Source organism: Crotalus tigris, unplaced genomic scaffold, assembly GCF_016545835.1.
Source record: "Crotalus tigris isolate CLP2741 ecotype Arizona unplaced genomic scaffold, ASM1654583v1 scf7180000024321.1087588, whole genome shotgun sequence".
Classification (NCBI taxonomy): Eukaryota; Metazoa; Chordata; class Lepidosauria; order Squamata; family Viperidae; genus Crotalus; species Crotalus tigris.
Window position 1 is genome coordinate 499,369 of NW_024100493.1, and position 23,255 is coordinate 522,623.

General features: G+C 41.8%; 1 protein-coding gene across 13 annotated transcripts in view; it reads right to left on the bottom strand.

Moving 5' to 3' along the window:
* APBB2 (amyloid beta precursor protein binding family B member 2) overlaps positions 1–23,255 on the bottom strand; it is a 111,548-nt gene that overhangs the window by 80,441 nt on the left and 7,852 nt on the right. For 10 of the 13 annotated variants that reach the window (XM_039325286.1, XM_039325292.1, XM_039325291.1 and 7 more), the window contains exon 2: positions 873–919. The exons of 1 other annotated variant lie outside the window; for it this stretch is intronic. The gene's annotated coding sequence lies outside the window, so the exon portion shown is untranslated. Of the gene's footprint in view, positions 1–872; positions 920–13,859; positions 14,132–23,255 lie in introns of those variants that run through there. 2 more of the 13 variants (XM_039325293.1, XM_039325282.1) reach the window with 2 other exon arrangements.

Consider the following 23,255-nt stretch of genomic DNA (forward strand, 5'->3'; position numbering starts at 1 on the left):
GGGCTACCCCAAAGAAGAGGGAGTCAAGCTATTCTCCAAAGAGCCCGAAGGCAGGAGAAGAAGAAACGGATGGAAACTAATCAAGAAGAGAAGCAACCTAGAACTAAGGAGAAACTTCCTGACAGTGAGAACAATTAACCAATGGAACAACCTGCCTCCAGAAGTTGCGTATGCTCCATCATTGGAGGCTTGTAAGAAGAGATTGGACAACCATTTGTCTGAAGTGGCATACGGTCTCCTGCTTGCACTAGAAGACTTCTAAGATTTTTCCAACCCTATGATTCTATGATGAATAAGTCCTTGAAAGGTTTGTAGAACAGATACAGCTTCTAAGATGAGTTAGCGCCTCATTAGGTATGACGTGATAGCAGTGTTCCAATATTTGAGGGGCTGCCCCAAAAAAGAGGCAATCAAGCCATTCTCCAAAGCACCTGAAGGCAGGACAAGAAGCAACTGATGGAAACTAATCAAGGAGAGAAGCAATCTGGAACTAAGGAGAAACTTCCTGACAGTGAGAACAATTAACCAGTGGAACAACCTGCCTCCAGAAGTTGTGGGTGCTCCATCACTGGAGGTTTTTGAGAAGAGATCGGACAGCCATTTGTCCAGAATGCCGCACTTGTTTAGTGAACCTTTGAAGTTGTTAATAACATGGTTGTTAAGAGGATCTGGCTTCCCCGATTGACTCTGCAACTGTCATAAATGTGAGTCCGTTGTCACCTGACCTGGGGATGCTGCAATGAATTTTGTTCACCTGACCTGGGGATGCTGCAATGATCGTTACGTGTGACAAACAGGCCGTAAGTCCCTTTTTTCAATGCCATCGTATCTTTGAATGGTCACTAAATGGATAGTTCTAGATCAAAGATTACCTGTAACCTTAAAACGCGATGCTCCTGGTAGTTCAGTGTAACCGTATCTAAAAAAAATAAAAAAATAAAATCACATTAAGTCCTTTTTATTTTTAATCTTCTTTGCATAGCCTCAACCGATCACGTTTTGGGATTATTTTCCCTGCAGTGCTGTGAAAAGGTTGGCTTCCCAAGTACAGGGAGTCCTCACCTTGCTATCACAAGCGAGGCCCAAATTTACGTCGCTCAGTGAGAAATTCGCTCGGTGCGTTTGGCCCCACTTTACGACTTTTCCGGCCATGTTTATTAAGCGAATCACGGCGCCTGTTAAATTAGTAACCCGGTTGTGAAGTCAACCTGGCTTCACCCCATCGACTTGGCCTGTCGGAAGGTCGTAAAAAAGGGGATCACGTGACCCCGGGGGGGGGGACACTGCAACCGTCATAATTACGAGTCAGTTCAAAATTGGAGGAATAAGGGAACCCCAACAGAAGAAGAGATCTTGCATAAAATTCTATCATGTGCTGAGATGGACAGGCTTACAATGATTATGAAAGACAAGACAGAACACGAATACTTCGAAATCTGGGGCAAATTTTACCGTTGGTATGAATTAAGAACTGCTCGGACTTCAAGTTAATGGTAGAATTAAAAGATATACATAACTGTACATATAATTGTATATATAATTGTATTGTATAGAAGGATGAGGGTTATATAGAGGTTAAGAACGATGTATTAAACTTTTGTACCATGATAGGAACTGATAGGAAAATTCATTCTGGAATGTCATGTTTGTCCACTGTTGTTTTAATTGTATTATGAATAAAAATTATTAAAAAAAAAAATACGAGTCAGTTGCCAAGGGTTTGAATTTTGATCACGTGACCACGGGGAACGCTTCAACGGTCGTTAAGTATGGAAAACAGTTTTCAATCCCTTTTTTTCGGGTCCTTGAACAGTCACTAAGCGAACTGTCGTAAGTTGAGGACCAACAGTATACTCTAGGCTGGGAATTATTTATTCCTGGTTCCCAGCCGTGAGAAGAGGCAGTTGTCATTGTTCAGCAGCTGTTGTGATAGGAAATGACAAATCTGTAGCCCTGGCCCTTATTTGCACACCCCCTATTTCCAGTTATTATTCTTACAATTAGCTAAGGCCATGAGGGAATAAATATATATATATCTCAAGGAAAACCGTTTCCAGTGACTTCAGAAATGAACGCAACCCCTGAGGGAAATGAACAGAAAAATCCAACGGAGGGTCTAAAAAAAAAAAAAGATAAAAAGAATAATCGGTTCCGGAAGAGAGGAATCTCACAGAAATTTTTAATGAAAAAAATAAAATAAAATAAATGCCCAGCCTGTTTTAGAGAATTATCTTGTGCTTCAGACATAAACCTTATCATTGTGTTGGAAAAAAAAAACAACTTAATGGTGCTTCGGTCCCCAATAAGAATATTTTCCTTCTTCTTTTCAGAAAGAAAAGACGCTAAAGAAGAAAACAATTTGAAATGTGTTAGGAATTCTCTCAATAAATAGCTCTGACTCTGACAGAAATTTCTGTTTTTCTGTGAGAATTTCCTTTTTTTTTTTTTCATTACTAAAAAGAGGGGGGTCAACCTATCCTGCAAAACACCTGAATTTGCAGGACAGGAAACAACGGATGGAAACTAATCAAGGAGAGAAGCAACCTGGAACTAAGGAGAAAATTCCTGACAGTGAGAACAATTAACCAGTGGAACAACCTGCCTCCAGAAGCGGTGAATGCTCCAACACTGGAAGTTTTTAAGAAGAGACTGGACAGCCATTTGTCTGAAATAGTATAGGGTTTCCTGCCTGAGCAGGGGGTTGGACTAGATGACCTCCAAGGTCCCTTCCAACTTTATTATTATTATTATTATTATTATTATTATTATTGTTGTTGTTGTTGTTGTTGTTGTTGTTGTTGTTGTTGTTTTTGTTGGTATAGGGCAGGGGTAGGCAACCTTGGCTATTTTATGATTCGTGGACTTCAACTCCCAGAATTCCTGAGCCAGCCATGTTGGCTCAGGAATTCTGGGAGTTGAAATCCACCAGTCATAAAAGAGCCAAGGTTGCCTACCCCTGGTATAGGGTTTCCTGCCTGAGCAGGGGGTTGGACTAGATGACCTCCAAGGTCCCTTCCAACTCTTGTTATCCTGATTAGATTAATTGGTAATCTGCATGCTGGGCTTAAAACAACTCAAACAAAAGCTTTGAAACATCCTGAGAAACATTAAAATGAAATCGGTGGGTGCAAATCAAAGTGAAATCCTTTCTAAACACCCAAAGCATTTTAAATACCCATTAAAAACACCTGTTTTATTAAAAGGGGGTGATTATTTTCCTGAAAGTTGGAAAACAGCACCAGGTCAATGATCTATTTCGAGAAGCACCTGATGAGTGAAGACACACACACACACACACACACACACACACACAGACTGAAAACAGACCCCAAACAGGTTTTCTATATTTGGTGTCATAATAAGTGGAGGAAATTCATATATTCTGACTCAAATGAATTCTGGGTTTATTCTTATTTTCTTTTCAACCTTTTTTTTAATTGAAATTTTTATAAACATTTTACAATAAAATCCCTCCCCACCTCTCTCCCTCTCTCCTCCCATTAGCCCTCCCCCCCTTCCCAGAGCTGAATACAGAGCTAAAAACAATAGAAAAGAACATAAAAAATTAAATAAACATCAAACAATTATACATAAATCCTAAAAAGTTTTTAAAACCCCTTTAACTCCATTACAATAAAATCAACAAATCTAAACATAACAACTTTATACAATAAGTTATTCAAAAGCTAAATAATACTTTCTAATCTCATATTTGTTCTGAACAAAATTTACCCATCTGTTCCATACAGAACTGTATCTCTCTTGTGAATAGTCTTTCAGATAAGCCGATATTTTTGCCATTTCTGATAAATAAGAAACTTTAAAAAAACCATTCCTCTAAGGTAGGCAAAGAGTCTTTTCTCCAATATTGCCCAATCAATAATCTTTTCTTTTCAGCCTTTTGAAAGACTAGGCCACCCTCTTGGAGGCAACTGTGTTAGGATGGCCCCAAAGGAAGATGCTCAACGGTAGAAAAATTAGCAATTGTCCCCCGTGTTATTTCAAAGCTTGCAAGCTTGTTAGGAACCAGGGAAATTTCCATCTGTCTTGTCCCATAGAACATGACAATTGCTCCTTCAAGAGCTGGTTAGGCCTTCAAACAAGAAAAAGAGAATTTTGCCAATACGGTACAACAGAGACTGCACTGCCGTCAAACAGAGGATGTGATTGTTTTCAGAAAGCAGCGGGCCCATCTTATTTTTCCCACAATCTTATTTTTTTTAGCACCAAAAATGTCAACCTTTGAGACCACTGTGACACAAAAGTACTTTTATCTTAAGATCTTTGCTGAATAATCTCTATTATAAGATCTTTTACTGGGTAATCTGCTGCGTAGGTTTGCTGTTTAAACACCTCACAGAAGTTCAGCAGAATCACTGCTGTAAAGTACATTTTTTTTCCACGTATAATTAGAAGTTATTTTAAGTAGGGATGACACTGGTTGTCTACTCCTATATGGAATTTAAAATGCAACGCAGGCAGTCTTTTGACGTACAGTAGTTCGTTTAGTGACCGTTCAAAGTTACAACAGCACTGGAAATAGTGACTTATGACCGTTTTTCGCACTTATGACCTCTCCCACGGTCACGGGATCAAAATTGAGACACTTGGCAACTGATTCATATCTATGACGGTCGCAGTGTCCCGGGGCCATTTTTGCAAACTTCTGACAAGCAAAGTCAACGGGGGCATTCCTGGCCTTTACCACCTGCTTGTATAAAGTCTCTGTTGAGATGCTCTAGTTAGCCAGGATTCCTGGTTTCTATGCATGCGGAATCTTAAATGGTTACTGAGGTTTTTCGTAGTTGCGCATGAGAAGCTGTGCTGAATTCAGTGTCCTGACTTAAGTGCTACTCATTTCAACATTAAATGATGATTCATTTAATCATTTAATCCCAAGGCTTTTTTCCCCATTCTAAAAAAGACTGTTTAGACAACAGTCTCGATTAAATAAATTCAATTGTAGTGAAGAGAAGGACGAGGGGGGACATGATAGTAGTGTTCCAGTATCTCAGGGGCTGCCCCAGAGAAGAGGGAGTCAAGCTATTCTTCAAAGTGCCTGAAGGCAGGACAAGAAGCAACGGGTGGAAACCAATCAAGGAGAGAAGCAACCTGGAACTAAGGAGAAACTTCCTGACAGTGAGAACAATTAACCAGTGGAACAACCTGCCTCCAGAAGCAGTGAATGCTCCAACACTGGAAGTTTTCAAGAAGAGACTGGATAGCCATTTGTCCGAAATGGTATAGGGTTTCCTGCCTGAGAGGGGGTTGGACTAGATGACCTCCAAGGTCCCTTCCAACTTTACTATTATTATTATTATTATTAATTCTTTAGGTATATTCTAAGTATAGTGCAGGTGGTCCTTGACTTAAATCCATTCATTCAGTGACCTTTCAGAGTTACAACGGCACCGACCCTTTTTCACACGTACGACCACCGTGGTGTCCCCAGGGTCACGTGACCAAAATCCAGACGCTTGGCAACTGGCTTCCATTTATGACGGTTGCAGTGCTCTGGAGTCATGTAAAATAAATGACCTTCTTGTTTTGATGAGGTTTTGCCCCGTTTTGCCGTTTTTTTCACCACGTTCATTAAGGGAATCCGCAGCAGGTCTCAAATCCGTAACACGGCAGTTAAGTGGAGTGGAGTTCCCCGTTGAGCTTTTGCTTGTCGAAAGCTCGCAAAAGGGGGATCACGCCACACACACACACACACACAAACACACACACACACCACGGGCCGCTGCAACCGTCCTCAACGGGAGTCAGTCGTCAAGCATCCAAATGTGAATCACGCGGCCCTCGGGATGCTGCAATGGTCACAAGTGTGAAAAACGGTCCTGTCCCTTTTTTTCAGTGCCCTAGTAACTTTGAACGGTCACTAAACAAATCGTTGTAAGTCAGGGACTGCCTATATTCTCCTTTATCGATACAATCTTCAAGTACTATCTATCTAGGCCTGTCGCCCACCTGGCCTTTAGGAGAAATAGAGGGAGTTCATTGTCTAAATTTCCATCTCTAACTGCCTTACCGACTTGACAGTCAGAAGGTTTCATTTTAACATAGTGTTTATTTAGCAAAATCTCTCTTTTTTTCCCCACCCCTCTGAGCCAGTCCCCCAATGTTGGCCTCTGAGTTCAAAGCAAACTTAAAAAGAGAATTTGGATTTCAATGCCTGCCACATGAGAAGGAAAACCGTACTGTTTTAACAACTCACTGTGATCAATAGGCCGCATTGTTCTTGCCACTGTCCCTTTCCTGGTTGTGAGTCTGTGCTATATTGTTCCAGCAACGGCTAATGGAAAACATTATGCCTCTCACAGCCCCGAGGAGCCAGTGGATCATCTCTGGAAACCAAGGAACTCAAGACAAATAAGGACAAATGGCCCAGGGATGCTACTAACACGTACAGTATTCACAAACCAGCTGAACAAACACAAACCGCAGCATCGCAAAGATGCGTTTTGCAGCTCTGCCACCAAGGGTGGTCCAAATCAATCAAGGATCAAATCAAATTCAAATCAAAGATCTCCCTGCTAAACTGAAAGACAAACAGGGATCAGTAGAGAAAATGGAAAGGAGGTGAGCTAATTTATCCGAAGTAGTACAGGGAGAGCAGGAGGCTGGACTAGATGACCTCCAAAGATCCCTTCCAGCTCTGTTACTGTTAAACCCACATCTCATTTAGCAATGGAAATTTTGGGCTCCAATGTGGTCGTAAGCCAAGGACGGCCTTCATCTACATTTTGGATATAAATGGGTCCTATAGTAAGAGGGATGTGACAGCCATTTGTCTGAAATGGTATAAGGTTTCCTGCCTGAGCAGGGGGTTGGACTAGATGACCTCCAAAGGTCCCTTCCAACTTTTTATTATTATTATTATGTAATATAGTACTTTTTTCTTACGATATGAGAAGTAAAAATACTGGGATGTCTTATGTGGGCGAAACGTCTGGACATTTAAATGTAATTAATTTTGAGAAAATTATAATTGACAAGAATGTTTTGAATACTGAGGGGAAATTAAGCTTAAATAAGAACTATGAAAACAGGTGATTTAATAAAATGACTCTTCTCAAATACAACTGAAAGGTAAGCTGATTCGAAAAGAGGTTATACGCTGATGTTAATGTTATTTCTATAAAACACTAGTAAAATGTTTACATTCAACTTGGTATGTATCGAAAGTACTAAGAATTGTATTTCCTCAATGTTGGCAAAAGGAAAATATCATTGGAGGAAGAGAAGATCAAGGAAATGTATCACTAGTTAGTATGTTGATTATGGAATCATAGGAATTAACTATTATTATGGTTAAATATATGAACCCAGACAACACGTTGTTTACCAAGCACTAAAGATTGTGATTGTAAAAAAATTAATAATAATAATATATATAAATATATATATATATAAATGATGGCCTTTATCTCCTCAGACATGCAAGTTTCAGGAATCACCTCAACTCACAGTGGGGTTAGAGATCTGGTGTGATTAAACACAGATAAATCTTTATATAATATGATATTATTAGTGAATATACTCCTCACTTAATCCACTGTTGGTTAATCAAGACAAAGAAGAGTCACAACTGGCCAGGTTTGCATTACACATGGTGGCTTCATAGCTTCCTCAGAATTACACACGATTTGCTAAGTGAGTTTTGCCCCATTTTACGACCTTTTTTGCCACCGCTGATATGCGAATCCCTGCAGTTGTTCAATTTAGCCACAGGGTTGTTAAGTGAATTGTGAGTTCCCCACAGACTTTGCTTGTCGGAAGCTCACAAAAGGGGATCAGACGACCCCTTGGGACACTGCAACTGTCGTAAGTACGAGTTAGTGGCCAAGCGTCTGAATTTTGAAACCGGGGATGCTGGAACGGTCGTAAGTGTGAGAAGTGGTGCTAAATCCCCCTTTTCAGTGCCGTGGCAACTTTGAACGGTCGCTAAATGAACTGTTGTAAACTGAGGATTGCCTACATTGATTTTTCTCCAGTATATTTGTGCAGAAAGTTGGGAGTTATATTTTTTCCTTGCAATTAATTTATTTTCTGGCACAACAGGAAATTCCAGAATTTACAAGTGGGCTGTTGTCTCGTTCAAAAAAGCTGCTAAGCAGAAACGGTGTCCTTCCCCTCAGAAAAAAACAAGGAAATACAAGAATGCAACATATGCCCGTGGTGAGGCAAAAAACAACACTAGAAATGTCAGCATCAAATATAGAAAATGGAAACTAATTAAATCCAACAAGGTAGATTTGCATCCTTGCCTCAACCTAATGGCTTACGAAGAAACAGGTCTGATAGGCCGCCACGATTGATCCCTTTTGTCAAGGAAAATAAGACAAAGGAATTTTTTTTTTTAAATTTTATTTTTTTAATCAACACAAGACATCTCGGAGAGAGGCCAAGTTGAAAAGTCAGCTGGGTTTATAGATTATACGAAAACATGGTTTACTTTGATTTAACCGAAGTTTTTTTTTTTACTAAGCTGCCATCGGATGGAATTGCATCAGGTACATGACAGGCAGTTCCCGATTTACAGCAGTTTGTTTAGTGACCGTTCCAAGTTATGACGGCACTGAAAAAAGGGCCATTTTTCAGACTTGCGGCGTTGGCAGCATCCCACCCATGGTCACGTGATCAAAATTCAGAGGCTTGACAACTGACTCGTATTTATGACGGTGGCAATGTCCCGGGGCCACATGATCCCCTTCAATGGGGGAGAAGCCAAATTCACTTAACAACTGGGCTACTCACTGATCAACTGTGGCAAGGAAGGCCATAAACTGGGGGGCAAAACTCACTTAACAAACGTCTCGCTTAAGGACAGAAATTTTGGGCTCCATTGTGGCTGTGTAGACTGGGCATCCTGAACCAAGCTACTGTTCAATGAGCACGTCTAGATGCTCTTTCGGTCAACGCAGTGTTTTTGTAGCAAGGATTCTTCTTTTTTCTACTACCGGTAGTATCCTTGGTATCCAAAGCTCATCCATTCCATCATTTGAAAGCCACGTAAACTGATTCAGGTCAGGTATCTGTGGGGTCTTTGGTCCTCTCTAATGAGTTTGGTGGTTTTCTGGCAGACGTTTCATCGCCCAACTGGGTAACATCATCAGGGCTAGATGCTGCATGAGATGCCTCCACCAATCGCTCCTCCCTTCTGGGAGTGAAGACCCCACCATCCTCCACCTCCAACTCCAATGGGGTTTATCTACCGGTAGTTGGGTAATGAAAACAGCCCAGCTCAGAAAGCACCAAGGACCCTACAGTCTTCTTCTTCCTCCTCCTCTCCCCCCCACCCAGTTTTCTGGCACTGATGATGCTACCTAGTTGGGCAATGAAACGTCTGCAAGAAAATAAGCCAGTTCAAAGTGCACCAAGGACTCCACAGTCCTTCTCTTCCTCCTCTTTGCAATGATGATGCTACCTAGTTGGGTAATGAAACGTCCGCAAGAAAACAACCCAGTTCAGAGTGCATCAAGGACTGTATAATCCTCCTCCTCCCCCCCTCCCATTGATGTTACCTAGTATCAAGAGAAAAAAAAACCAACTCAGAGAGCACCAAGGATCCTACAGTCCTCCTCCCATTGATGATGTTATCTAGTTGGGTAATGAAATGTCTGTAAGAGAAAAAAAAACAACTCAAAGAGCACCAAGGATTCTATAGTCTTCCTCCTCCTCCTCCTCCTCCTCCTCTTCCTGGTGATGATATTACTTAGTTGGGTCATGAAACGTCTGCAAAAAAATATCCAAGATCAGACAGCACCAAGGACCCCACAGTTCAATCCTGAGCCACAAATGCTATTTATCTGCTAAACCAGGGATAGGCAACCTTGGCTCTTTTATGACTCGTGGACTTCAACTCCCAGAATTCCTGAGCCAGCCACGCTGAGGGGAAAGGGAGAGGTTTCCAAGTTGAGCCAGGCTGGCTGAGGAATTCTGGGAGTTGAAGTCCACGAGTCATAAAAGAGCCAAGGTTGCCTACCCCTGACCTAGAGGAACATATGAAAGCATAATTAATGTTAATTAATGTAGACTTTATTAGTTTAGAGCAGGGGTAGGCTACCTTGGCTCTTTTATGACTGATGGACTTCAACTCCCAGAATTCCTGAGCCAGCCATGCTGAGGGGAAAGGGAGAGGTTTCCAAGCTGAGCCATGCTGGCTCAGGAATTCTGGGAGCTGAAGTCCACCAGACGGTTGCCTACCCCTGACCTAGAGGAACATATGAAAGCATAATTAATGTTAATTAATGTAGACTTTATTAATTTAGAGCAGGGGTAGGCTACCTTGGCTCTTTTAGGACTCATGGACTTCAACTCCCAGAATTCCTGAGCCAGCCACGCTGAGGGCAAAGGGAGAGGTTTCCAAGCTGAGCCGTGCTGGCTCAGGAATTCTGGGAGCTGAAGTCCACCAGTCATAAAAGAGCCAAGGTTGCCTACCCCTGTGCTAAACCCATATGCCGCACCAAATATGCTGCCAGCTGCTTGCTTAACAGCCTCAAACCGCCCCACAAGCTTACGTGGCCTTTAATCGTCAAAGAAGGCAAAGTCCAGAGTCAATCAGAACTATCAAGCCACGACATTATTTATCATGCAATAGATTGTGGTGTGTGTTGTTTTGTTTTTCTCCCAATCATTAGCGATTGCCTAGCAACCCTGCGCCGGCTAAATCCAAGTGGAAAGATGGAAACGGACGAGATGCATTTGATAACCTTGAACGCAGTCATCATTTTGCAACTCCCAGAGTCGCACAATGTCACTCAGAGGTGACGGCTGTCACTCACCCAAATCACTCTTCATTCGACTTGCTGAAAAGACACCAATCCCTGCTTCCCCTTGTTTATTGGGCGAAGCAGACTAGTAGCGGGGCACTTTCAAAAGATTTTGGTCTCATTTTATAAAATGGACCCCCCGTGGAGATTTCTGGACGATGTCTACTTTCATACCAGTAGCAGAGGGTGTGTAAACGTGCCACCTCTACGTCTTCATCGAAGTGACAAACGGCACTGAAAAAAGTGACTTAGAACCGTCTGTCACACTTAATGACCGTCGCAGCCTCCCTGTGGTCACGTGATTAAAATCCGGATGCTTGGAAACCAGTTTGTATTTTATGACAGCCGCCGTGTTCCCCCGGGGTCACGTGATCCCCTTTTGCGACTTTCCTTCCGACAAACAAAGTCAACGAGGAAGCCCGATTCACTTAACAACAGTGTTACCAACTTAACAACAACTTTTATAAGAGCAAACAAAATGCTTGGCGACTGCAACCGTCATAAATTTGAGTCAGCGGGCCAAGCGTCTGAATTTTTGATCACGTCAGTGGGCTAAGTGTCTGAATTTTTGATCACGTGCAACGGCTGTACGGGTGAAAAAGGGTGCCGTCGTAACTTCGAACGGTCACTAAACGGTTGTAAGTTAAGGACCACCTGTATTCCAATCCAAAGTGCTTATGGTGAAGAAGAGCCGGGGAAGAATGAATGAAAAACGGTGGATATTGTGTTTGCGCTTATAAAAACAAATTAAAAACTACCAAGGAAGCAAAGGCACCTAGGAGGCTGGCGTGGATTCACGGAACAAAATGTTAGAAAGAAATCTACTCTATTGTAGATAGAAATCTACAATATTAGAAAAGAAAGAAAGAAAGGAAGGAAGGAAGGAAGGAAGGAAGGAAGGAAGGAAGGAAGGAAGGAAGGAAGGAAAGAAAACATGGTTTACTTTGATTTAACCGAAGTGTTTTTTTTAACCAAGCCACCATCGGATGGAATCGCATCAGGTACATGACAGGCGGTTCCCGATTTATAGCAGTTCGTTTAGTGACCGTTCCGAGTTACAACGGCATTGAAAAAAGGACCGTTTTTCAGACTTGCGGCCTTGGCAATATCCCACCCATGGTCATGTGATCAAAATTCAGAGGCTTGGCAACTGACTCGTATTCATGACGGTGGCAGTGTCCCGGGGTCACATGATTTAATATATATATATATTAAAGGGGCTTTCATCACCAAGATGCTTATCCCTTAATAAGGCTTCTGATTCCTATTACAATGGCAGCCAGAAACGTTGCAGAACAAACCAGCCCTCAAATCTGGAGTGAAGGTGTTTAAAAAATGCACTCCTATAAAAATAGATAACCTTTCATTTGCTTTTCTTCAAAGGCACCTTTTTTTTCCCTTTTTTCTTTTTTTAACTTCTCCCGAGGCTACAATTTTTCTTGTGGTCTCTAGCGGGAAATTCCCTTCTTTTAATTGAATTTACATTCCACTGAAAGCATTCCTTTGGTTCATTTGTTTTGAATGTCTGCAGGTCTCTCTTCTAAGTCAGGAAGATTACCAGCAATTGTTACAACGCTGAAACCAATTCTGAAAAGTTACTTGTGGGGCATCGCACAAGAGATAGAGATAGATAGATAGAGAGAGTCTATATCTATATCAGATAGGTAGGTAGGTAGCTAGGTAGAGAGAGGGGGGGAGGGAGATAGATAGATAGATAGATAGATAGATAGATAGATAGATAGATAGATAGATAGATAGATAGATAGACTCGATATCTATATCATATATATATATATATATACATATACATAATGGGACTTTGTTGAAACGTCGCCAAGACACTTCCAATTTGACGTGGGAGAAAACCCGAATAACTAAAGACCTACATACAAACACCCGCAAAAACCTCAGAAAACAAATATACATATACACATATATATAGAGAGAGAGAGGGGGGGGGGAGATAGATAGATAGATAGATAGATAGATAGATAGATAGATAGATAGATAGATAGATAGAGAGAGAGAGAGAGAGAGAGGGGGGAGGGATATAGATAGATAGATAGATAGATAGATAGATAGATAGATAGATAGATAGATGATAGACAAATAGATATATAGAGAGATAGAGAGATAGATAGATAGATAGATAGGGAGATGAGAGAGAGAGAGAGAGAGAGAGAGATCTAGTTAAATAGGTAGGTAGGTAGGTAGATAGATAGGTAGATAGATAGATAGATAGATAGATAGATAGATAGATAGATAGATAGATAGATAGATAGATAGATAGATAGATCTAGTTAAATAGATAGATAGATAGATAGATCTAGATAGATAGATAGATAGATAGATAGATAGATAGGTAGGTAGGTAGGTAGGTAGGTAGGTAGGTAGGTAGGTAGGTAGGTAGGTAGATAGATAGGTAGGTAGAGAGAGAGAGGGAGGGAGACAGACAGACAGACAGACAAACAGGAAGGCAGGCAGGCAGGCAGATAGACAGACAGACAGACAGGCAGGCAGGCAGGCAGGCAGGCAGGCAGACAGACAGACAGACAGATAGATAGATAGATGTAGAGGTAGAGATTATAGAGATAGAGATGATAGAGATAAAGATATAATTGAACAGTAAAATGTCCCTGCATGCAGAAGAAATCAGATGCCTCCAGCCTCTGTTGAAGATAGCCTTCAGATTCAGCCATCTATCTGCATTTAGAAGACCAAGGCCGCTCTTTCAAAGACAGCAAAGTCCACATTTTGGACCGCTGGTTTGAAAGAAGGGTCAAAGAGGCCATCAAAATTGAACAGCCCTCATTCAACAGAGGGAGGGAGGGATACAACATCCTCTACCTCTAGTCTCCAGCCCTTTCAGCAGTTCCAAGAAGGCTCCACGCCCATTTGCACCACTCAGGTGACCCTGAGGTAAACCTCCAGGAGGTCTCAACGACTCTCTAAAAGAAGGCAAATGACCAGCCCTCTGCAAGGAGTATAAATCCTTCCATTCCCCACCATTCCAGTCAGAGCTGATGAAGCTTCTGGGACGGGAAGCAAAACATCTTCCAAGGAAAAAACAGAGACAACTACAACCTGGATGACTGAGAATCTCCACAGACAGTCTTCAGTTCTGAGGTGTGCCGTTCATTTTTCAGCTTCCCTCATCTTGTGTGGCAAAGAATACGCAACTCACGGCGTGACTTCCAGGGCTCCAAAGATTCCTGAAAATACAGGCCTCCATCCAAATTCCTTTATGCGTTTCTCCTCTGGCCAGCCCAGCACAGATCGTCCACGCACATCAGCGGCGTATCCGTATCCGAGGCCAGTGGAGAGGAAGTGGACGGAGGGACTGATGCCAAAACAAGCAGGCAAAGCCTGGAATTTCTGAAACCCAAAATAGATGCAGCTCAGCAAACTTTCACAGCTCATCTCCTTTTAGCGGGCAGAGCTGGAGAAGCGGATCAGATGGGCAACCGCCCCAGTTTTATCCAACCCAGCATTTTTATTTTTATTTTTTGGAAGCTCCAAGAGCAGAAGGGAGGAAGAATTGGAGCAGAGAAGGAAGAGAAGGATGTGGCTTGCAGCCGAGATTCCATAAGTTAAACAAATGTCTGGAGGGTGGGGAGTGGAAGGATTTATACTCCTTGCAGAGAGCTGGTCATTTGCCCTCTTTCAGAGAGTCGTTGAGGCCACCTGGAGGTTTATCTATGTCCTCAGGGTCACCTGAGTGGTGCAAATGGGTGTGGAGTCTTCTTGGCTGTAGGATGTTTCCTGTCCTGGGTCCATTCCTTGTTGCAGTCGGGCGCAGGCTGTTGGGGATGAGTCTGTGTTGTCTGCATCACAAACTGAAGTGCAGATGGTTCCTGTGGTCTGCAATGTTTTCGTATCATTTGAAGGAGTGTTCATCGCAAAGAATGCAAAAAGACCAGCTGTCTGCAAGGAGTATAAATCCTTCCACTCCCCACCCTCCAGTCAGAGCTGAAGAAGCTTCTGGGAGGAGAAGCGAAACGTCTTCAAAGGAAAACAAGAAAGTCCAGTTGCCTCATGAAAAAGCACCTTTGGGCTGAGGTAAAAAGAAGCTCCGCCATCTTTCTTCCTGTCAGGCCTTCCTTTTAGAGAGTCATTGAGGTCACTTGGACCCTGAGGACACAGACAAAACTCCAAGTGGCCTCAACGACCCTCTAAAAGAAGGCAAATGACCAGCGGTCTGCAAGGAGTATAAATATAAACCCTTCCATTCCCCACCCATTCAGTCAGAGCTGAAGAAGCTTCTGGGAGGAGAAGCGAAACGTCTTCAAAAGAAAAACAAGAAAGTCCAATTGCCTCCTGGAAAAAAAAAGGCCCTTTGGGATACAATTTAAGCAGTTTACTTCATTGGAAGGGGAAACTCCTAATACCACACTCACACAGCGAGTTCAAAAATCACGAGCAAGCGAAGAACCAAGGTCAGAAGGGCGTAAACATTAGAAGACGGGAGGACCTAACCCAACAAAATTTGTGTTTGGCTCTGAACAGGACCACCTCGATCGATTTAGGATCATGTAACTACGCTCTATTAAGGTTTCCACCAAAGAACATTTCCAGTTGCTTCTGGACCAAAGGTTTCTAGGATTATCACTCAAAAAAATTCTAATACCGCTTTACAAAGCCTTAGTAAGGCCACACTTGGAATCCTGCATCCAGTTTTGGTCACCACAATATCAAAAAAGATGTTGAGACTCTAGAAAGAGTGCAGAGAAGAGCAATCAAGATGATTAGGGGACCAGAAGCTAAACATATAAAGAATGGTGGCAGGAATTGGGTATGTCTACTCTAGTGAAAAGAAGGACTAGGGGGTGACATGATAGCAGTCTTCCAATATTTGAGGGGCTCCTACAAAGACGAGGAGGTCAAACTATTTTCCAACACACCAGAAGGCAGGACAAGAAACAATGGATGGAAACTAGCCAAGGAGAGAAGCAACCTAGAACTGAGGAGAAATTTCCTAACATTGAGAAAATTAACCAGTGGAACAACGTCCTTCAGAAGTTGTGGGTGCTCCATCATTGAAGGCTTTCAAAAAGAGAGTGGACAACCATTTGTCTGAAATGGTATATAGCAGAGGTCTTCAAACATGGCCTGGCTGAGGAATTCTGGGAGTTGAAGTCCACAAGTCATAAAAGGGCCAAGTTTGAAGACCCCTGCTATATAGGGTCTCCTGCTTGAGCACGGGGTTGGACTAGAAGACCTCCAAGATCTCTTCTAACTCTTATTCTACATTCAATGGACATTCTGGTCCCATTGGGATTGTAAATTGAGCACTACCTACACTCAACATTATGCCATTACACAAATGATACAAATTAGGAAATTTGTTATCGCGATGTACACCCAGACTTTTATACATTATAGGCGTTTATCTTCTCTTTATAATTCTTATACGAAGAGCTGTGGATTTCTTAGGCAAAGATAATTATTCTACATTTTGGGGGGAGGGGAAAGACAGAATTAAACCAGATTTATAGCCATGTTCTTGCTTTCAATTTGTGAGACAGTAGCAACCAATGCAATGGAAACGCTAATGCATATTAATTTGATATCCTCAGGGACTGATAATTTACCAATTAGACTGAGTGATATCGTCAGTAAATAACACAGTATCGTTTTGCAGGTATTCTTCCTGTTGCATTAAGTAAAATTTAAAAAAAATGCATTTAATACTAATCCAATTGTTAATGGAAACGGGATCATCAGGGGGAAAAAAAACCAAGTTTGTTCTCAGCTCATTAAAAAAAAAATTGCTTCCTTATCCTCCTAATGTGCTCTGGGCCATATTTTTGTCACTGCCAATTGAGGAGCGTGTGGGCGGACTCAGAGATCTTACAGTCACACTAAATCCACCCTCAGAAAAAAACATCGTCCAAGGGAACTCATCACACAGAAAATTAAAATTCCTATCCCCGGGACATTTAATTTGACATTTTCAAAGTTAACCTTTGCTTTGTCAATAAACTGATGTGTGTATTAGCTCACCGACTACCTATGAGACAAACAGCATGCAGCAAAATTTTGCATCCACAGCATTATTTTGCAAAAAAAAAAAAAACCAACAACCCAAAACCCCAGTTCTCCACTAAGCCAAGACTTACATAGGATTAGTCTAGAGACTAAAACATATGAAGAATGGTTGCAGGAATTGGATAGGGCCAGTCTAGAGAAAAGAAGGACTAGGGGTGACATGATAACGGTGTTCCAGTATTTGAGGGGCTCCCACAAAGAAGAGGGGGTCATCTTATTCTCCAAAGCACCTGAAGGAAGGACAAGAAGCAACGGATGGAAACTGATCAAAGAGAGAAGCAACCTGGAACTAAAGAGAAACTTCTTGACAGTGAGGACAGTTAACCAGTGGAACTGTTGGCCACCAGAAATCGTGGGCGCTCCATCACTGGAGATTTTTAAGAAGAGACTGGACAGCCACTTGTCTGAAATGGTATAGGTTCTCCTGCTCGAGTAGGGGGTTGGACTAGAAGACCTCCAAGGTCCCTTCCAGATTCTATTCTATTCTATTCTATTCTATTCTATTCTATTCTATTCTATTCTATTTTCTATCCTATCCTATATTCCAATATCTATTCTATTCTATTCTATTCTATTTTCTATCCTATCCTATATTCCAATATCTATTCTATTCTATTCTATTCTATTCTATTTTCTATCCTATCCTATATTCCAATATCTATTCTATTCTATTCTATTTTCTATCCTATCCTATATTCCAATATCTATTCTATTCTGTTCTATTCTATTCTATTCTATTCTATTCTATTCTATTCTATTCTATTTTCTATCCTATACTATATTCCAATATCTATTCTATTCTATTCTATTCTATTCTATTCTATTCTATTCTATTTTCTATCGTATCCTATATTCCAATATCTATTCTATTCTATTCTATTCTATTCTATTCCATTCCATTCCATTCCATTCCTATTCCTATTCTATTCTAATCTAGTCCATTCCATTCCAAACTACAGCTTCCTTAACCATAGTTGCATGAAAAACAATGGGTGGAGTTTACACATCACCCTAAGCCATTAAACCCCAATTTATCAATCTGAGTGGCTCATGTATCAAGGCTTTTTGCTTGCCTTGGCTTTGTACAATGTGAACTCAGCCAACAGCCCTCAACTTCCATTATAAGCAATTTGCCTATTTAATGATGGATGGAGACGAAGAGGTATTTCTAGCGCTCTTTGCAATGGATTCAGTTCACATAATACCTGATCCAAAAATGATCAGCTTGTTTGAACCTTAATGCACTCTGAGAATCCAGCCAAGGTGGTTTGGCAAACCATTTTCCAGGGTGCTTTGCAAATGCATGAAACAAACTGACAATGGTTTATATAGTAAAGCATGGGTAAACCAATCACAACTTAGAATCCTGTGGGGTTACCGCCCTCCTGTCTGTGCTCACTATACGTTTTCTACAGAAGCTATAATATGTGATAACTTTTATTAATAAATTGAAGAATTGGGTTCCCAGGTTGCACTAAATCATGTCTTACAAAACTAAGATGTAAAACAAAGAAAGGTATCCATTAATATGTGATGAAAAACCAACCAATTTGCAATCCTGAACTCTTAAAGTTTACTTGAGTGTTAGTATCACTTTATAAGGCCACACTCGGGATCCTGCATCCAGTTTTGGTCGCCACATTGTAAAAAAGTTGTTGAGACTCTAGAAAAGAGTCCAGAGAAGAGCAACAAAGATGATCAGGGGACTGGAGGCTAAAATGTGTAAGGAACGGTGGCTGGAATTGGGGATGTCTAGTTTAATGAAGAGGAGGACAAGGGGGGACAGGATAGCAGTGCTCCAATATCTCAGGGGCTGCCCCAAAGAAGAGGCAGTCAAGCTATTCTCCAAAGCACCTGAAGGCAGGACAAGAAGCAACAGATGGAAACTAACCAAGGAGAGAAGCAACCTAGAACTAAGGAGAAACTTCCTGACAGAACAATTAACCAACTTGCCTCCAGAAGTTGTGAATGCTCCAACACTGGAACTTTTTAAGAAGAGACTGTACAACCATTTGTCTGAAATGGTATACGGTTTCTTGCGTGAGCAGGGGGTTGAACTAGATGACCTCCAAGGTTCCTTCCTACTGTGTCATTCCTTATTCTGTTATTTCAATAGGGCTGTTGACTTTTCTCATTGATGTGAACCATTGTTTATATAATGCAGATGCAAAGATTGTCCTTTCTTATGCTATGCACGGAGCATTTAAAAAAAAAAAACTTAAGTTGGACCCAAGTCTCTGAATTTTCCTAGCTTTGAGCACGTTAACTTTCCTGCAATTCTTTAGAGGGTTTTTAAAAACCATGCTAGTTAACTACAAGCCACAATAAAACAAATTTCCCACCCTCAAAATTCAAAGAGGTTGCGTTGAGAAATGTTTATATATTTTTTTTTAAAAAGCCACAAACCTTTCAGCAGAAATGCTGTTAGAATTTGTAGAAGAGAAGTGAAAAGCAGAAATTACTTCTATGGGTTTAATTGCAGCATGTGATCCCATCCTCTGGGAATGCTAGTTAAAGGAAAATGGGGGAAAACGCTGAACAGACTTCTGCATCAGCTCTGTAATTAGCAAAGGTAATACTTTGGTAGCCACAAAATGCCCTGGGGCCTATTCAGAATTTCTGTTAAGAGCTTTGATTCTTTCCAGTTCTTTCTGAAAGCAACTGCAAATGTAACGTTATAGTTCCATTAAGCCACAAACTCTATTCCATAGGCTAAACCAGGGGTAGGCAACCTTGGCTCTTTTATGATTTGTGGACTTCAACTCCCAGAATTCCTGAGCCAGCCTGGCTCAGCTTGGAAACTCTCCCTTTCACCTCAGCATGGCTGGCTCAGGAATTCTGGGAGTTGAAGTCCACGAGTCATCAAAGAGCCAAGGTTGCCTACCCTGGGACTAAAGGAACATATGAAAGCATAATTAATGTTAATTAATGTAGACTTTATTAGTTTAGAGCAGGGATAGGCAACCTTGGCTCTTTTATGACTGGTGGACTTCAACTCCCAGAATTCCTGAGGGGAAAGGGAGAGGTTTCCAAGCTGAGCCATGCGGGCTCAGGAATTTAGGGAGTTGAAGTCCACCAGTCATCAAAGAGCCAAAGTTGCCTACCCCTGCTCTAAACTAATAAAGTCTACATTAATTAACATTAATTATGCTTTCATATGTTCCTCTAGGTCAGGGGTAGGCAACCGTGGCTCTTTTATGAGTCGTGGACTTCAACTCCCAGAATTCCTGAGCCAGCATGGTTCAGCTTGGAAACCTCTCCCTTTCCCCTCAGCATGGCTGGCTCAGGAATTCTGGGAGTTGAAGTCCACGAGTCCTAAAAGAGCCAAGGTGGCCTACCCCTGACCTAGAGGAACATATGAAAGCATAATTAATGTTAACTAATGTAGACTTATTAGTTTAGAGCAGGGATAGGCAACCTTGGCTCTTTCATGACTCGTGGACTTCAACTCCCAGAATTCCTGAGCCAGCATGGCTTAGCTTGGAAACCTCTCCCTTTCCCCTCAGCATGGCTGGCTCAGGAATTCTGGGAGCTGAAGTCCATCAGTCATAAAAGAGCCCAGGTTGCCTACCCCTGGGCTAAAACATCACAAACGAATCACACACACACACACACACACACACACACAAAGGTATAAAGGAATAAATTAAAGACCACACTGAATGCAGGTAGTCCTCGCTTTACGACCACCACTGACCCCCACAATTTACGTTGGTAGGCGAAACATTTGGTTAAGTGAATTTTGCCCCATTTTACGACCTTTTTGCCACAGTTGTTAAGTTAGTAACATGGTTGTTAAGTGAATCTGGCTTCTCCCGTGGAAGACGGTCGCAAAAGGGATCACACGACCCCGGGGGGGGGGGAGCGAACACTGCAACCGTCACAAATATGAGTCAGTTGCCAAGCGTCGGAATTTTGATCACGAGGATGCTGCAACTGTCGTTAAGGGTGAAAAACGTTCGTCTCTTTTGGTTGTAACTTTCCACGGTCTCTAAATGAAGTGTTGTTAAGTCAAAGACTAACTGTATAAACGAGACAAGGAGTGTTGTGAGTATATCAGCCGTGAATGGCAAGTGTCAGAACACACTTGATGTCATGAGCTGGAGGCAGGCATCATGGAACTATAAATAATAGGCAGATAAACCGCAAGCCAGGATATCTGAGGACAGAAATGTCAATTAGGTTAACAACTTAACAATTGTTCAGTTTCCAGGCTTGTGAAACAAGAGGGCCGAGAATCTGGCCTCCAAAAGGTGTAGCAGGGGGTCAATCCCTGGAGCTTTTAAAGAAAAGATGGGACAGCCCTTTGTCTGAAATAGCATAGCATTTCCTGCTTGAGCAGGGGGCTGGACTAGATGACCTCCGAGGTCCTTTCCAAGTCTGGGATTCTGTTACTCTGCTAATGAAATCAGCGGAACGGTTTCAGAAGTTGTGGATGCTCCATCACTGATGGATTTTAAGAAGAGACTGGTCAACCATTTATCTCAGAGGTCGTCAAACGTGGCCCTTTGATGACTTGCGGACTTCCAACTCCCAGAATTCCTCCTGCCTGGTTGAGGAATTCTGGGAGTTGAAGTCCGCAAGTCATCAAAGGGCCAGGTTTGAAGACCCCTGTCCCATCTGGACTGTGGAGGTTGTCTTCAACTTGCTAGGATTTTACCCCCAAGAAATCCAAAGCTTTCATTGAAGTGGAACGCAGATGGTGAGCTAATGAAAACACGAACTTCAGGGAATAAATAGGGAACACCTGCATCTCAGTTTGGCACCTGGTCTCCATAGCAACGATGCAATAGCTAGCAAAACCATCATGTTCTAGGAATTAAGGTCAGGAAAAATGTTGGACCTACATTGCACCAAGTCAGCTTGGGGCTGATAACTTCATCCAGGGAATGAAACCAGCCTTGGGCGGCTGATCTAACAAAGCCTGGTTAAACTATGGCTTAAGGGCCTGTGAGAACCAAGTCAGCGATAAGAACAAGGAGGTGATGGTGTCCAGATCTTCACTGATTCATCTTATTCCCTAAATTTTTTAAAAAATAAATAAATCCTGAAATACTTTTATTAATCAGTTATATACATAACCTACTCAGGCAACAATAGAAGTAAAAAAAAAAATTATAAAAGTGTGTATACCGGATATGCTCAATTAATTGTGAATACTCACTGGATTCTTCATCAATACAACTTAGTATTTCTTAGTTGCGAATAGAATAGAATAGAATAGAATAGAATAGAATAGAATAGAATAGAATAGAATAGAATATGGAGTAGAATGCAATGGAAATAGAATAGAATAGAATGGAATGGGATGGGATGGGATGGGATGGGATGGGAGAGGAGAGGAGAGGAGAAAGAATAGGATAGGATAGGATAGGATAGGATAGGATAGGGTAGGGTAGGGTAGGATAGGATAGGGTAGGGTAGGGTAGGGTAGGGTAGGATAGGATAGGGTAGGGTAGGGTAGGGTAGGGTAGGGTAGGGTAGGGTAGGGTAGGGTAGAGTAGAGTAGAATAGAATAGAATAGAATAGAATAGAATAGAATAGAATAGGAGAAAGGATAGGATAGGATAGGATAGGATAGGATAGGATAGGATAGGATAGGATAGGATAGAGAGTTGGAAGGGACCTTGGTGGTCTTCTAGTCCACCCCCTTGCTCAGGCAGGAAACCCTATACCATTTCAGACAAATGGCTGTCCAGTCTCTTCTTAAAAACCTCCAGTGTTGGAGCATCCACAGCTTCTGGAGGGAAGCTGTTTCACTGATTAATTGTTCTAACTGTCAGGAAGTTTCTCCTTAATTCCAGGTTGTTTCTCTCCTTGATTAGTTTCCATCCATTGCTTCTTGTCCTGCCTTCAGGCGCTTTAGAGAATAGGTAGACCCCCTCTTCTTTTGTGGCAGCCTCTCAGATATTGAAACACTGCTATTATATCCCCCCTAGTCCTTCTTTTCATTAAACCAGACATAGCGAATTCTAGCATCTTCACATGTTTTAACCTCCAGTCCCCTGATCATCTTCAGGATCCCAGTTATCTTAGGAATATCGGTCCTGGTCCTGGCCCAGTTAAAGAATTCTGGGTAATTCACAATAATATCTCTCAATATTATCTCAAAAAAATAAATCCATAAAGATAAGACTTCCAAGATGCTATATATCAGGGCGTCCAACTTTTGGAATTCAACTTCCAGCTGGCTGAGGAATTCTGGGAGTTGAAGTCCACAGGTCTTAAAAATCACCAAGGCTGGACACCTTGGTTATCCGTGCAGCTTGGCTTTAAGGCAGCGGTTCTCAACCTGTGGGTCAGGATCCTATTTGGGGTCGAATGACCATTTCACGGGGGTCGCCAAACAACGCAGCCCGCCATTTTTTTCCCCCTTTTCCTTAGCTGTGCTACTCCCTTTTATTCAATTGGCTTTCGAAAGCCAATAGAATA